The sequence below is a fragment of the Megalops cyprinoides genome, chromosome 3 (genome assembly GCF_013368585.1).
Source record: "Megalops cyprinoides isolate fMegCyp1 chromosome 3, fMegCyp1.pri, whole genome shotgun sequence".
Lineage (NCBI taxonomy): Eukaryota > Metazoa > Chordata > Actinopteri > Elopiformes > Megalopidae > Megalops > Megalops cyprinoides.
Window position 1 is genome coordinate 3,352,483 of NC_050585.1, and position 14,447 is coordinate 3,366,929.

Below are 14,447 nucleotides of genomic sequence, written 5' to 3' on the forward strand. Positions count from 1 at the left end.
GCTGGATTTACCCATAGGAATTGCTCATCTATTTGATTGAGAGAAATGCAGTTCTTGTAGCCTTACAGGGAACATCTTGGAGATATTAACCTTGAAAGCATGTTGATTTGGCTCTGCCTTATGTTGAATAATGAAATGCAGGGTAGAGTGAAACAAGCCATTCTAGTATACTGGAGACAGCTATAAAGATGTCCCATGTCTGATTTAACAAATGAGGGTGGTTTCATCTTTTCAAGAATGCCATTTCTGAGTATTGGGGTTGAGGTGAGAGTTAATGGATCAACTTACAATCATGGAGATGTTTCCTTTCCGGCTGCACATATCAAAGCAAGACAGAGCTCATAACGAGACAGCATTGCCATTAAATGATTCTGTTTGATCAAAACAATTTTACATAGTTCACTTCACATTCCAGTAAACTTTACATAGCTTGCTTCACATTCCAATCATATCACCCTATTGGATAATACAGTGAACGAGGTGGCAGGTGTGTAGATATTTTTCATAACAAAGGAATCTAAACTATTACCACATCTATGTGTATGTCAGTTAAAAGTGCTGTACAACTTATTTCTGTGCACTTCCTGATCTACTTTAACTGGTAGTGCACTTAATTTAGATGCTGAAACCAATTACATATTTGTTTTGTCAATAATGTCAATTTGTCAGTTGTTTCTGTCAATTTACTGTCAGAGCTCTAGATTACACAGACCATAAGTCTATTGGGGGGGAAGCCTGTTTTGGTTGTCATGGCGACTAGCACTTACACTATAGTAACTCACAGGAGTGGCCTGCAGTCCACAACAAACTGTGAGGGCTGCACTCTAATGCAACATCTCCAGCTTCCGCGGAGGCGAAATAAGGGCTCTGATTTCATTACCCATGCCTGGGGGTGGTAGGGGGAGGTGGGGTGTCTCTCCTCCTTCTTAGGCCGTGTACTCAGCACTGCACAGTGTGTTACAGAGACGTGCGGTCAACGTCAGCATTTAGCCTTTCGCTTGTTTGTTTCAGCCAGTCCCCGCTGGTTGCACTGAGTGACTAAGAGTGCATGTTGGCCCGCGCGGGCCCCGGCTCCTATTATGAAAACAGAAGCCCAGAATGTCTTGGATCCAACAGGCCAGGAGAATTTTGGAGAGCAGAGCCAGCTGGGCCGTGTCGATGAGGGGCTATTGATGAGCGATGGCGTCTGTCCATATCTCTGCAGCACGTGCCTCTCTACTGTCTCCCGACTGGGCTGCACTGCTCTCCCTGCCACACGGCAGAGAACAATTCAGCAGGAAAAGCCCCTGTGCCGTGGGGCTTGCTGCTGTTACAGCAAAGGGAGGCATAATACTGTCTTGACCCCGTGTCTCCAGTCAGCCCAAAGTGGAGTTATTCCAGTCACATTGAGCACAGGGTCTCCATCTGCTCCCTTTCATCCCGTTGTACTTTTGAACCCACTCTTCATGTGTTCCTCTCCTCAGTATGCTTCCATAATAAATGACAGAGAGAGAAGAAACAGAACAAATGACACAAATTTGGTTGTGAAATAGAGAGTTGCAATTTGTGTTTGACAAATATACACTGTTGAACGAAAGTTAATGAATCAAACAGCAAGCTTCTTATTGTGACTGCTTGTAGAAAAGTATGCCACTCCATACACAGCTGCACTACAGCAGCTACTTCCCCCACAATAGTGTGGTTCTGACAGAAAAGTTTTGATTACGTGTCCACTCTGTTAAAACAAAACCTCCTTTGTCCATTAGATCATATAACAGATTGCCAAGGGATCAAGGGCTAACATAGTAACTAGACTAAGGCGAGTGAGAGCATTACAGCTGATGAGTAGATTGTTAATACTGGGTAAGGCAGCATCCTACTCATCAGTAACTAACTGACACATACCTGAAAAATATGTTTAAATTGCTTCCGTGTGGTATGTACTTGTTTCCAGCCTCATTGTACACTATATAAAATGTTCCATCCATTGAAATATCCCAAGGATCTGCAGAGAATTTTCACCTGGCACAATCCAAGAAACAAAAGCTGAATTAAGCCTATATTCACATCTGACTGCTTTTGAAACATGCAGTGTGAGCGCACTACAACACCTACTGGGTGGTAACTATAAATGTATCAATCATTCAACCAACTGGTCAACCACACAATGAGCCAGCCAATTAGTCAGTCAACAAACATACCAATCATCACACTGCAAAATATAGTTTAAATGACATTTTCTTTCACAATGAGGTTGTCCTATACATTTTTTGGTTTCAGAGAGCTCCTTGAATGTCACAACACACCTTACTGTAATAAATAACTTTTATTTGCAATGTCCTAAATGGGTACCCATAGTGTTTCTCAACTTTGAGCACAATGTCATTGCTGTCCATCCTGACGGTGTACACACAAGGCAAACAGCTTGTGCAGATGCAAATAAAACATCTTGAAATGATTATAAAAGCAACAGTGAGAGCTGTCAACATGCATCCACGTGAACATTCAGTGATCTGAAGCAGTTCTATACAGAACATGCTTCTGGGCTGACGCAATAATTGCACTACATGAATGATCATGGGCAGAGGCAAATAAGAGGCAGAACATTTGAGAACCGGCGATTAGAAGGCCATGCTGCCACCATGCCCTTCTTCTACATGTGGCCTTGTGCGTCTGTTGACATCACACCATACAAACTGCTGAGAGCCGATGTGGAAGGCCATAAAAGTAATTGCTATGATACAGAGCTGTGAGGCCAGGGCACATCAGCAGAAAAGGTTTTTTATTACAGAAGAGGGAGGCACGGTAGTGGGGGACTCACACTGCTCTTCATACATTTAAATGGCATGGCTATAGGAAGAGAAGGGAAACAGCATTTAAGAGAGATCTACTGTACTGTGTTATTTCTCTGCAAGTCACATAACCCTTTCCTGGGGAAAAAAGCCCTCAATTGGCCAACTGGTACTTTATCTCCCTGCTGGGGAAACAAACATGTTGTGAATACCTGAGAAACAGAGGTATCTTTTTTATGGTGCCAGGCTCCTAAGTATACAGAATGAGGTGGAGAGAAGATGATGTACCACAAAGTAAAAGAAGCCATCATTTTGACTCGGAAACCTTCCTCCAAACATCATGGTAGGATTATTAATAAGATAAATCTGAGGTTATTTCGGAGCAAATTCATGCACTGTAGAAATCTCCAGTGATTCAGTTAAGTATTTTGTCAAAGAAAAGTCACTATATACAATATACAGTATTAGATACAACAGGATGTTATCAATACATACAAGAAGTGTATTTACTGTGTGCTCTAATGACACTTTCAGATTTCAGAAACCAATGGACTATACTAAAAATGAACACTGCTAGAAGGATTATAGGGTCTTAAAAGCAATTAGCTACTGCCTTATAAAAGCCTGTGTGGAGTATCATTGTGTCAATGCTATATTATAATGCCACATTTTTATCGTTAGCCATTACTGTTAACAACATAAGCAAGATGGAAATGATTTTGTCATGACCTGATTAATTATAATGGACTATCCCACATTGAGACATTTTATTTTTCCTCCATATGTTTACAACTTGGTGTTGAACTAATTGGCTTTTAAAATGTATTTCCACTCTCAAGGACACATGATTAAACCTGCAATGTTTCAAGTACAAACAATGACTACCAGCAGCATATACCTGTAAGTGAGGCTGGTTTATTTACTCTGATGACAGAATTAATGACTTTTCTGTCAACATGTCCCTGACAGAGAGGGAATGCTGTTGAGACACTGATAGAAATGAATGAAATTGTTTTAAAATTTACAAATGACACCCTTAGGCCAGCCAGTGTCTCAATTAAATAAAAAGGTGTTCCCCCGTTCCACTTCACACCACATCCACTTAAACCGTCCAATAATGGATGTGGGTTTGCCCCACTCTCCTTCAACAGCAAATGCAGTTTCAGCTTTTAAATGCCACATTTGAAATTTAAGTCCACACAGACATAGTCACAGACAGCATTCGTGTCAACAGCCACGGTATTGCCATCTGTGAGTAAAAAATATGTGGACATGAATTGCAAACTAGAAAGGGTCACAGTAGTTTTTTATCACAAGGCACCACATCTGACAGAAATTGAGAAAAGCTGTAATACAATGCTGTTCTCACACTATGTCCTAAGAAAATAATGCTGCAAAAAAGAGGGCAGCTGTGCTGATGCTTTTATTGCAGAGCGGAACAGGTTTTACTGTGGCGATAATATGATGTAACAGTGGCAAACTGGAACAAAGGAAATACATAAACAATGCAACAGGCTGGATGAATTAAAAAACAGCTTTGCGTTTCAGCACACATACAGTACATCTCTCTTGATGTGACCGAATGATCAACAAAAAGGCGAGGTACTGACATTCAGCACACAAGAGCAAAAATGAATGACAACCTAAGAATAATTACATGTAAAACCATTTGGTTCAAGTTACATTTTGTAGACAGTAAAGCCATCATGGAGCAGTATATGTTAGTACAACAATCCCAGACAATCCCCAGTCCCTCTACAAACCTCACATTATGACATGAATAGTATATGCATAACTTGAGAGCAGATGAAGAACTAGCTACTGAAAATAAATGAGAAATCATTTAAGCATTTTTCAGAACTGCAGGAAGAAAAGGGATAAAGTAAATTCACTCCAATATTTTATGAATATTTGTCCTTGACTGATTCAAAATTAAATGCAAATGTTTTTTCACAAACTGCCATATAATTTTATATATAATATATATAGCAGTATGTATATGTACAGTGGGGTCCAAAAGTCTGAGACCACTAGTCAAAGTACCTCTATTTTGCATTTGTTTCAAATGTAATACTAATAAAAATAATACTAATAATAAAATAATAATATAATAATAATAAAATAATACTAATAATAAAATACTAATAATAAAATAATAAAATAAAATAATAAATAACAGCTTGATTTGAGTGAAAAAGTTGAATCTTTGAAAATTTACATGAATTTCAGAATCTTAGCATTTGGTGTGTCCCCCTTTTGCTTTAACGACAGCATGCACTCGAGCTGGCATGGACTCCACAAGTTTGTGCAAAACCTGATGACCCATGTTATCCCAGCAAGATTTGACAATGTTCCAAAGAGCTTCTGGTGATGCCACAGAATGCTTGGCTTTCTCAGTCTTCAAGTGCCCCCATAAATGTTCAATGGGGTTGAGTTCAGGTGACTGGAGGAAAGTCCATGACAGTCAGGACTCCTTGGTCTTCTTTGGTCTTCAAGTAGTTCTTACAAAGCTTTGAAGTATGTTTGGGAGACAATTCTGGCACTCCCTATTTCAAGTCTAGTGGAGGAATTCAAATGTACCAAGGCAAGGTTAGTAATGTCATGAACTGAATCCACTGATGCAGCATCAGGAGTGGTGGTACCCTGTTTGTCATCAGGAAGGAAGTGGACTCCATCTGTGGGGGTAGAGAGTACAATATCTGCTCTGACAGAATCATAGGGTGTGTGTAGTATGGAACAGCTGGCTTTGGACTTGGCACAACACCCCCCTCACAGCATAAAGCAACACCTGAACTGTGTTTCCTCAAATGCAGTATAGCTGTATTAAACTACATCTGAGTATACTGTGAAAAATGGCAAATCAGGATGGAAGTTTCTATGGCCTTGACCTCCAAGGTAGTTATAAATACAATTTTTAGACGGTTATCAATTGCCCGACTATGCCACCTAAGGACTTGCACTTTAGGAATCTAATACCACCAAACCAATAACAGTCTTAGAGGTTCCCAGTACAAGGGTACGTTTTCTAATAAATGACAGACAAGCATTCATGTTGGATGGGCAATTTTATTGATAAATATTGAAGTAAAAGCTTAAGTGGATGAAGCAGTAAAAAGTCACCTTATTTAACTAAGCAATCATTAAAAGCTACAATAAAACAGGACTAAAAGTGACTAGAATGGGATAGGGTATGCGGTCAACAAGGGAATGAATGAATACAAATGGAGTGGTTACCTGGACTGGCTGACACACCCAATTCACACATCTATGCTCCCAGTGCCTAGAATCACACAACAAATTTGCAAAGTAAATGAACACAAGCTGAAAAACAAAGCCAAGTAGAGCAAAAAACAGGCAGAACAAATAGCAAAATAAGAAAAACATCAAAAACAAGCTAACAAACAGGCTGTACAAGGCAAACAGGTAGAACAGTACAACACGCTAAACCAAAAAAGTCAAAACCGAAGCAGGTCGCACAAGGCAAAACAGCAGTGGGAAACCCCTGCAAATACAAACAATTACTGTTACAATCGATGCAGTTACAATGAGTTCTCCACACATCTGCTCCAACCTTGTGGGCTGTAACCTACGTGCAGTGCAAGTTGAGAAAAGGCATCATGCTCCCTACCTGCAAGGTGGAGTAATTGCCTGCACACCAAAGTCTGTTGCGCTCATGAAACTGCATCAGTCTTTCTGCAGCAAGACCCTCTCCAGTGAGGACCAAACAAACCAACCAGAAATGAGCATACTGCCTAGGGCCACTACCTTAGGGGTTTAAATATGCTGCCATCCAATCAGCTGATTGTGTGTCAGCCAGGAAGTAAAGGTGGCTGAGAAGGCACAAGTAACGCAGACAGAAGGCAAAGCCTACTTCTGGCCAGTTACATAGCCAAATGCAAGAAAAGTCAAACCAAGTAAATGGGGCTACTATTAAGGCCACACACAGGGGATTGAATAACCTGTATATTACATTCCCATGCAGATTTCACATTACTTTTTGGACAGGAAAAAGTCCAAACAAAATCTCCAAATTCAAAAGGTATTGCAATTGGGAACACTGATATGCAAGTGCTCAGCCTCATTTAATCCCAGTTTCCTCTAGGCTGGGGCATAACAATGACTTGATTATTGACCATTTGATCTTCGGCTCAACTTTTGTATTGCATATGTTAATGTCATACAAATTAGATTTGATATTACCAAAGAGAATCTTTTTACTCATTTTACTGCATATTGTATTGACATCATTTCAGACAGAGCAAATGCAATGAGTGATCCTCATTAATACAGAACAAAAAGGGGCACATGCTTATTTTTCCTTCATTTGTACCAAAACACTTTGATATCCTATTTTGAGAGCCAGTGAGGTTTGAAAAATATTTGAAAGTTCATGACCCATATCAGCATAATTAAAATGACCTTCCCCTTTACATGTTAGAAAACTAGTGCACTAGTGTGAAATTTGATATTTTAATGCAATTACATATAATACAGTATATTTGTCAGGAGTGGACAGTATGCCCAGCCCCACCCCAACCAGTTCATTCCCTCCAAGGGATCCGCCTGCCACAAGGACACCAGGACAAGGCGAGTAGGATAAGCACCATTTTTCAGATTAACGAAGAAAGAAAAGTTTAGTCATAAAAACAGACACTATACTTCCTGCCCGCAGCTGTTCCTTCCCCCACCCTGCTACCCACTCTTGTTCTCCCCTTCCTGGATCCAGATAAGAAGGACAACCCCCCCCCCCCACACACACACACACACACACACACACACACACACAAAATATCCTCCCGCACACGTGCCCCACTGCAGTACAGTCTGATGTGGCACCCCTGCCACCCAGGCACGGGTAGAGAGAACCGTTCTCATCCATACCGGGGGGGGGGAGTCCTACCGCCGTGGGGGAGGCTCCACACTCGCACGCGCACACACCATGTAAGACACACACAAAACAAAAAGGAAATGGGGGGGGGGGAGAACATAGCGCCACCGTGCCAGGCCTCACCTACGTCCTAAAATAAACAAAAGACAAGCCCTCCACGTCGCTCTTGTGGACGGGCTGGCGGCTCCGGCGGTGACCCACGTCATCCTCTCACTAGCTGCTTGTACCGGCTCCGTGGGGTCTCACTGAGGGAAACAGTTCTGCAGTCGGTCCGCCCTCTTCCACCTCGTGCCGGGGACTCACGCACACAGTCGCCGATTGGCGGCGTTGCTCCTCTCTCCCTCTCCCGGGAACGCACTTTCGCGGGGTGGGGGCTCTCCTCGGACCCGGCTGCGTCAGGGACTCACCGCGGTACTCTCCTCTGGTCGCCGCTTCTTCATGGAGCCGCCTAAAACAAACAAAAAAAAAAAAAACACACAGACAAACTTGCATCCGCTCACTCCCAAAAGAAAAGAATTTACTAAAAATCCCCAAAATCCACCCAGGTCGCGACTCCCGGGGCTCAAACCAAAAAAGAATGAACAACCCAAACCGAAAATAAGCAACTCAAAAACCGCCGTGCCGGCACGCTCAACGAAAAATAAACTAAAAAATAATTCCCACAATAAAACCCATGCGCTCGGCCTCCCAGCATCTCTGCCTTACAGCTCCCAATCACTTACCTAAATAGTCCTGGCGTCCCCTTAACCAGATAGGCAGCAGGTGCGGAGCATGCACTAGGCAGCGAATCCCGTCACACAACACATAATTCAATTATTGAATTATCCCTGCCGCACGCCCGAGCCCCCTTGCTCTCCTAAGGAGTACAACGCGACCGATTACTGCTGTCAGGAGAAACTCCTGACATACTAACTATTGCGCCATAATGTGTTTTATAACTATCAGATATATTTTATTGTACAATATTTGCACATTTCTGATGAAGTCACAGGCTGTTTTGCCATACTAAAATGCACTTTCACTACATACTGTATGTGCCTGACATACGCCATTTATCCAGTGATAGCTGGTGCTGGTCCTGCCACAGGAGCTGGGAGAACTCTGTTCTACATTCTCATTAAACAATGTTTTCAGAGGGAATGTGGACAGGTAATGATGCACCTTGATTTCAGTTCTTCCCCATATGAAAGTACAGTGCACTACTTACTAATGTATAATGTATATGAACTGTAGATCTGTAAATTGAGGTAAGGGACTCAGCATGCATGAAAAAAAGGAAAACAAGGAAATTTTTATCGAAGGTGATAATATCAGATCCTGGATTGAAACTTTTACAGAAGTCCTTGAATCACCAGCGAGTACCACTGCTGTGCTCTGAGGCCATGCCAGCATTTATGAGTTAAAGCATTGGAATCATTTAGTGTGCCTCGTGCTTTGAAGGACACTGAAATAAGTACGTAGAGGATATGGCAGCTCAGGCATGTTTTGAAATGGTAATGTGGAGGTTATGGAAGGGACATGTTTCGGAATGTAATTAAAGTGCAGACCTAGAAAACGCTCCCGGCCCATAAGATGTTACAATTCCCAGAGTGCATTGCGCTTTTTTAAACATGTGGGTAGCTTTGAACAGGGTGAAAGCTTTGTTTACAAATTTAAAATCTAAATAGAAAAAATGCAAAGCAAACAAGATTATGGAAAATTGATTAAATATGTTTCATACTACTGTGCTTTTAATGTTAGCATGTAAGAAAGGGAATATGCTCTTTTTACATAACCTCCTGCGATGTAAGACGGACCTCAATGACATGAACAAAAAAAGAATTAACACGGATAAATCTCCAAAAATGCAATGTGGTGAAAGATGATAATGCAAAGGACCTGCAAGAATATCAGGACATGTGTTGTTTTCCATTTCTACATTTTTTTTTGTTTGCTGAGGCACTCTATTCTGAAAAAAAAACATCATAACAAACTGTTAAATTTTGTCATGTTAAGAAAATATAATGATGCTTCATTGACTAACTGGTCTTGAGCTCCCACCTGAAACTGGATGTTTTTGTGTTTGTGTCTGAAATTAATCCAAATAATAATAGCAAGGGTCTCAGACATGGTGCCCACAGCGTCACTGCCTTGGCGGCTGATACAAATTGGGGTTATGGCCCTGTGATGGTATTATGTCTGGGGATTGTCGCTGTGTAGCGTGCCCACCATGTAAAAAAATCTCAGACTGCGGCAAACTTCTTAATTAGCACATTCTTTGTAGTATATCTGGTCTCAAGACGATTTGGTCCTGTTTTATTCACTGTCATAAAGATCCCCCCAGCCTTCATGGTTTTGATTAGCTGAGGCCTGGTCAAAGGAGAGGCCTTTATTTTGTTTGGGAATTTTTTTTCCTGTCTCAGGCCCTGCCGTCTGCCGCTGTTTGAAAAACCAAATGTCAAAGGCGCCTCTGATGGACACATGGGTGTGTGTGCAGAAGGCATTCTCTGACTGAAGTGTGTCTACCTTGTTACGGATGCACAAATCCTTGGCAAACACCCCTGGGTCTCTGCCAAGCATGTCTCAGACTCTGAATCCATCCCGGTGCGCTTCTGCACCAGAGTCTGTTTGCCTGCTCTGGAGGGCCCCGTTATTTGTGTGATACCCACGTACTCCTGAGTGCAACTTCCCCCTCATACGTCACTCAAAAAGTATTAACAGAAAAGGAAAAAAAAAGGAAAGTGGAGAGATCATTTTCTTCTCCTGCAGTTTGTCCTGATTGAGAGGCAGAGGACTCATTATGTCAGACAGGTCGACCCTCACTTCTAATAAAAGTTTGTACCAACATGAAATGAAAGGCTGTTTTCTGAGAAGTGAAAATAAATCACACTGAAAAATGTTCATTGGTTGAGCACTGAGTGGCTGTCTCACACATTTGTATTGCCACATTTTGTAAATTGCAGTTTCATCAGGAAGCGGCATATACCCTAATCTTTGATGTACAAATTTTTGAGTGTTACTTTGTCTGTAACATTGAATTTATCTTACAGCAATTCATAAGATCACAATTGCTTTGCAGACACTCTTCTCTAAAGCAAGAAACTTAACTTGAACTTTACATGGTGTTATTCATTTTATACAGCTGTATATTTACAGGGGCAATTTGGGTTAGACACAAGAGAACGACGTTAGCAGCCCCCCTGGGAATAGAACTGACAGCCTCTGGGTTACAGGTCTTGCTCTTAACTACTACTGTTAACCAGCTGAAAACAAGGCCAGATTCAGTGTTGAAGTCGTCATCCCACAGATATTGGTGTGGCGGTTTAGTCGGCTGTGGGCATAATTTCTCCTCCATTTCAATAAGAAGCCATGTGCTTTGTATCTGCACAGATTGCTCCTCTGATGAAGTCTGTATCACTCATTGTGCAACATCTGTACTGCTATCATGAGTCTTGAAGGCTGGCCACACCACACAGGTACAGCATGTCGAAGAGAAAAAAAACTGAGACTGACAACACCACTGCAGTGACAAAATAAGGCAATATGTCCATATGTAGACCTTACACTAGTGTAAGAGCATTATAGTAATTTGGAGCCTGAGTGTAGTAACGCATTGCTATGTAACAACTTATAAACTAATGGAGAACAGAGGGTGGGTTGTGGAATATCATAATACTTACAAACTCTGAACTCCATTAGTTATTATGTGGTTGTTATGTAACAATATGTTATAACATACTTGTTCCTAAGGTGATTAAAATATACTTGAATTGGTATAAGGGCAACTTACTATAAAATGTAACAAAAAGGAATTAAAAGAAACACTGCTAAAGTGAGGAGGTACATAACACAGAGGCTATTGAAATACAAATGAGGTCAGTCTTTCTTTAGAAAGTTTTAAATGAAATGACTAATTATGGCAGGAAACCAACATTGTAATGCCAGTGGTAGAATAAAAAACAGAAGTATTTTGCTCTTTTTTAACACAATGTAATTACACACCTCTACAAATTGTGATTAGCACTAAACATCTTACTTAGTTCTTCTCAATCGCCTTTCCCAGAGATGAGAACTTCACACAAGATTTATGACAGTCATTTATTTCTGGGACAATTAAGAGGCTGGATTTTGCATGTCTATTTCCTGTTTTCTCACACTGTTTTCTCACATTTAAATACATGATCCGGAGTGGTGCCTCCTTGGTTCTTAAAATTGTGCATGAATAAAACAATAAAACAGTCTGCAAATGGTGTTGACTAATATGTGCGATAGTAATAGTGTTCCAGAATAGTAAATTGATTCATTTTTTCGAATTAAAGAACACATTTTAGAAGCCAGCGCACCCCTTCCTGCAATTAAGTGTTTAAATATTAATTACTTGTCAGATGACACTAACTTCCCCTGAAAGCAGACAGAAAGACGGTGAGTACTATGGTATAAAAATGTTAAAGTGTGCATTATTGAGCTGGGAAACAGGATAAGTTAGAATAACGCTGGATAATAAGCTTTCAGCATCCTGGTGAAAAACCATCCATGACAGGATGGTAATTACAATGAATTAGAGGGATTGTTATTTTTCACTACCTTTGCTCACAGTGGATCTGCTCTGTGTTTGTGGAAGACCTGCTCACTGGGCTGTGAGATTGGGTCCATCTGACAATGTTCCCACATGGAGATTCCCCTGCACATGCCCACACACACACACCCACACACTCACACACACACACACACACACACACACACACACACACACACACACACACACACACACACACACACAAATGCATCTACATACATGTTTCAGTACAATTGAGATATGTTTCCTGCATGTTTCATCAGGTACAGGTACCTTGGTGAGCTAATGGCCAATGTCCCTACCCCCACCCTTGTTCTGTCTCAAGGGAACAATGTCATTGTCTATAGTAAATACTCACAGGCACACACAAGAACAGGGGCCCTTGCATTAGCACACATGCACAAACATACATAGGTACATAAACCTACACTTCTGCACTTTGTGATGAAGTATGCAATCCCTTGAATTGTGTAGATTTATGCAAAGGGATGCTACCAAACATTCAGTCAGAATGTCAAGTGGTTTGATTGGAGAGACCACTTTTAAACCTTATTGATGTATGGCAGCAGAAAAGCCAATTTCTAGGTCAAGTAATTCAGCACTGTTTAATAGCCATTAAATGAGTTTTTCTATGAGCTGTAGGAGTGGAGCTGCCTCCTTGTGTGTTCCTTCATGGTACACTAAAATAGTTGTCTTTACAGTGATATATAACCATATGACCATAATGGTCATATTTATCATGTTGCATGCACATTTTTTGTTTCTTTTTTGTTACGATAAAACAGATAACCTTTACCAGTAACACTATAAAATACCATGTGGAAGATAAAACAATATGCATACTGTATACAAAAGCTCCCATATCTTTAATCAGAATATTGTCTGAAAACATCCTGTTAGCTTCTGCAGCCAGTCGAAAGTTCAATCCCAAAGAGTTACACAATGAAGCAGTGTTGGATATGACAAAGGGCACATTGTCTCCCTGCTATTACTAATACAGGAGCAGCAAGTTGTTTGATTAATGGCTGCAATAAAGCATGCTTGTTTAACCCCATGTGAAACTCAATGCTCTTTTGGAGACTATTTAAGCATGGCTGGTGTTTTTTTCCACAAAATAATTGATGCCACAGCCATGAGGAAATACCACATTCTTTTCATGTAGTCATACATTCAAAAACCCAAAACAGAGGCAAAGCATTTTATATGTTAGAAGCTTTGTGAGGGGAACATATATTCACATAAGTATATATGTGAGGGGATTGCATATATACTACAATGGCACTGTGAATTCAAAGGGAGGTCAAATCAAAAGGGAGAAGAGGACAGTAGACATAGTCATTAATCATTTTAAATTCTTCATGTCACTATGCCATTTGTAGAGGTAATGGTGGAAATGCTAGTTGCATCTCCATCGTAGTGGGGTGTGAGGTCACAGGATATGAGCACACAGACACTGTACTGTCCCTGTTTCTTCATGGATAAAACAAACGGTTGTAGTCAGTACAGTGTGTAGAGTTCATATTGAACAAGCACAGAATATTCTACACAAAAGTGCCTGTACATCCTATAGATACAGTAAAACACATATAACCTCAATCAAATCATATCCTATTGAAATAATCATATAAATTTGAATCATTCAAAAACATCTGATCTGAATCAATCAGTCATAATGAATTTGTGCCTCAATGGATTATATATACTTCTCAGAAGAAACTGATTGAGTGTTCACGTTCCTGAAATCTAAACCCAACATCTTCACTGAGATCCTGACCACATCCGGTCCTCTGAAAAAACTTCATGATGAAACCCTGTTAAGAGTGGCAGGGCTGCTCTTATGAACCCCAACTAAAACCATCACAGTAATTTTTCATATTGAATGTGCTGTGCATATTTAATCAGCCCTTACTTTAAAAGAAAGACCAAAACTCAACATATATTGTCACTTCTGATAACAAAAAGCAAGCTAGCTAACTTAAAAAATGGTAGCTACCAGGTAGTAGCTACGACACTATCCAGACATCTTTATCCAGTCAGACAGCTAAGCTCTTGCTAATGCAAAAAACTAATTTTATGAGTTGACCTAATTTTATTAAGGCTAATTAAATGAGAACAAATACTATTGAATATCTTCACAAATATAAACCCACCCTTGCAGAAAGCTAGCCAGCTTTGCAAAAAAATATATAGTTTATCAAACTTAGACTCTTGTGCTCATGATCGATGTAATACT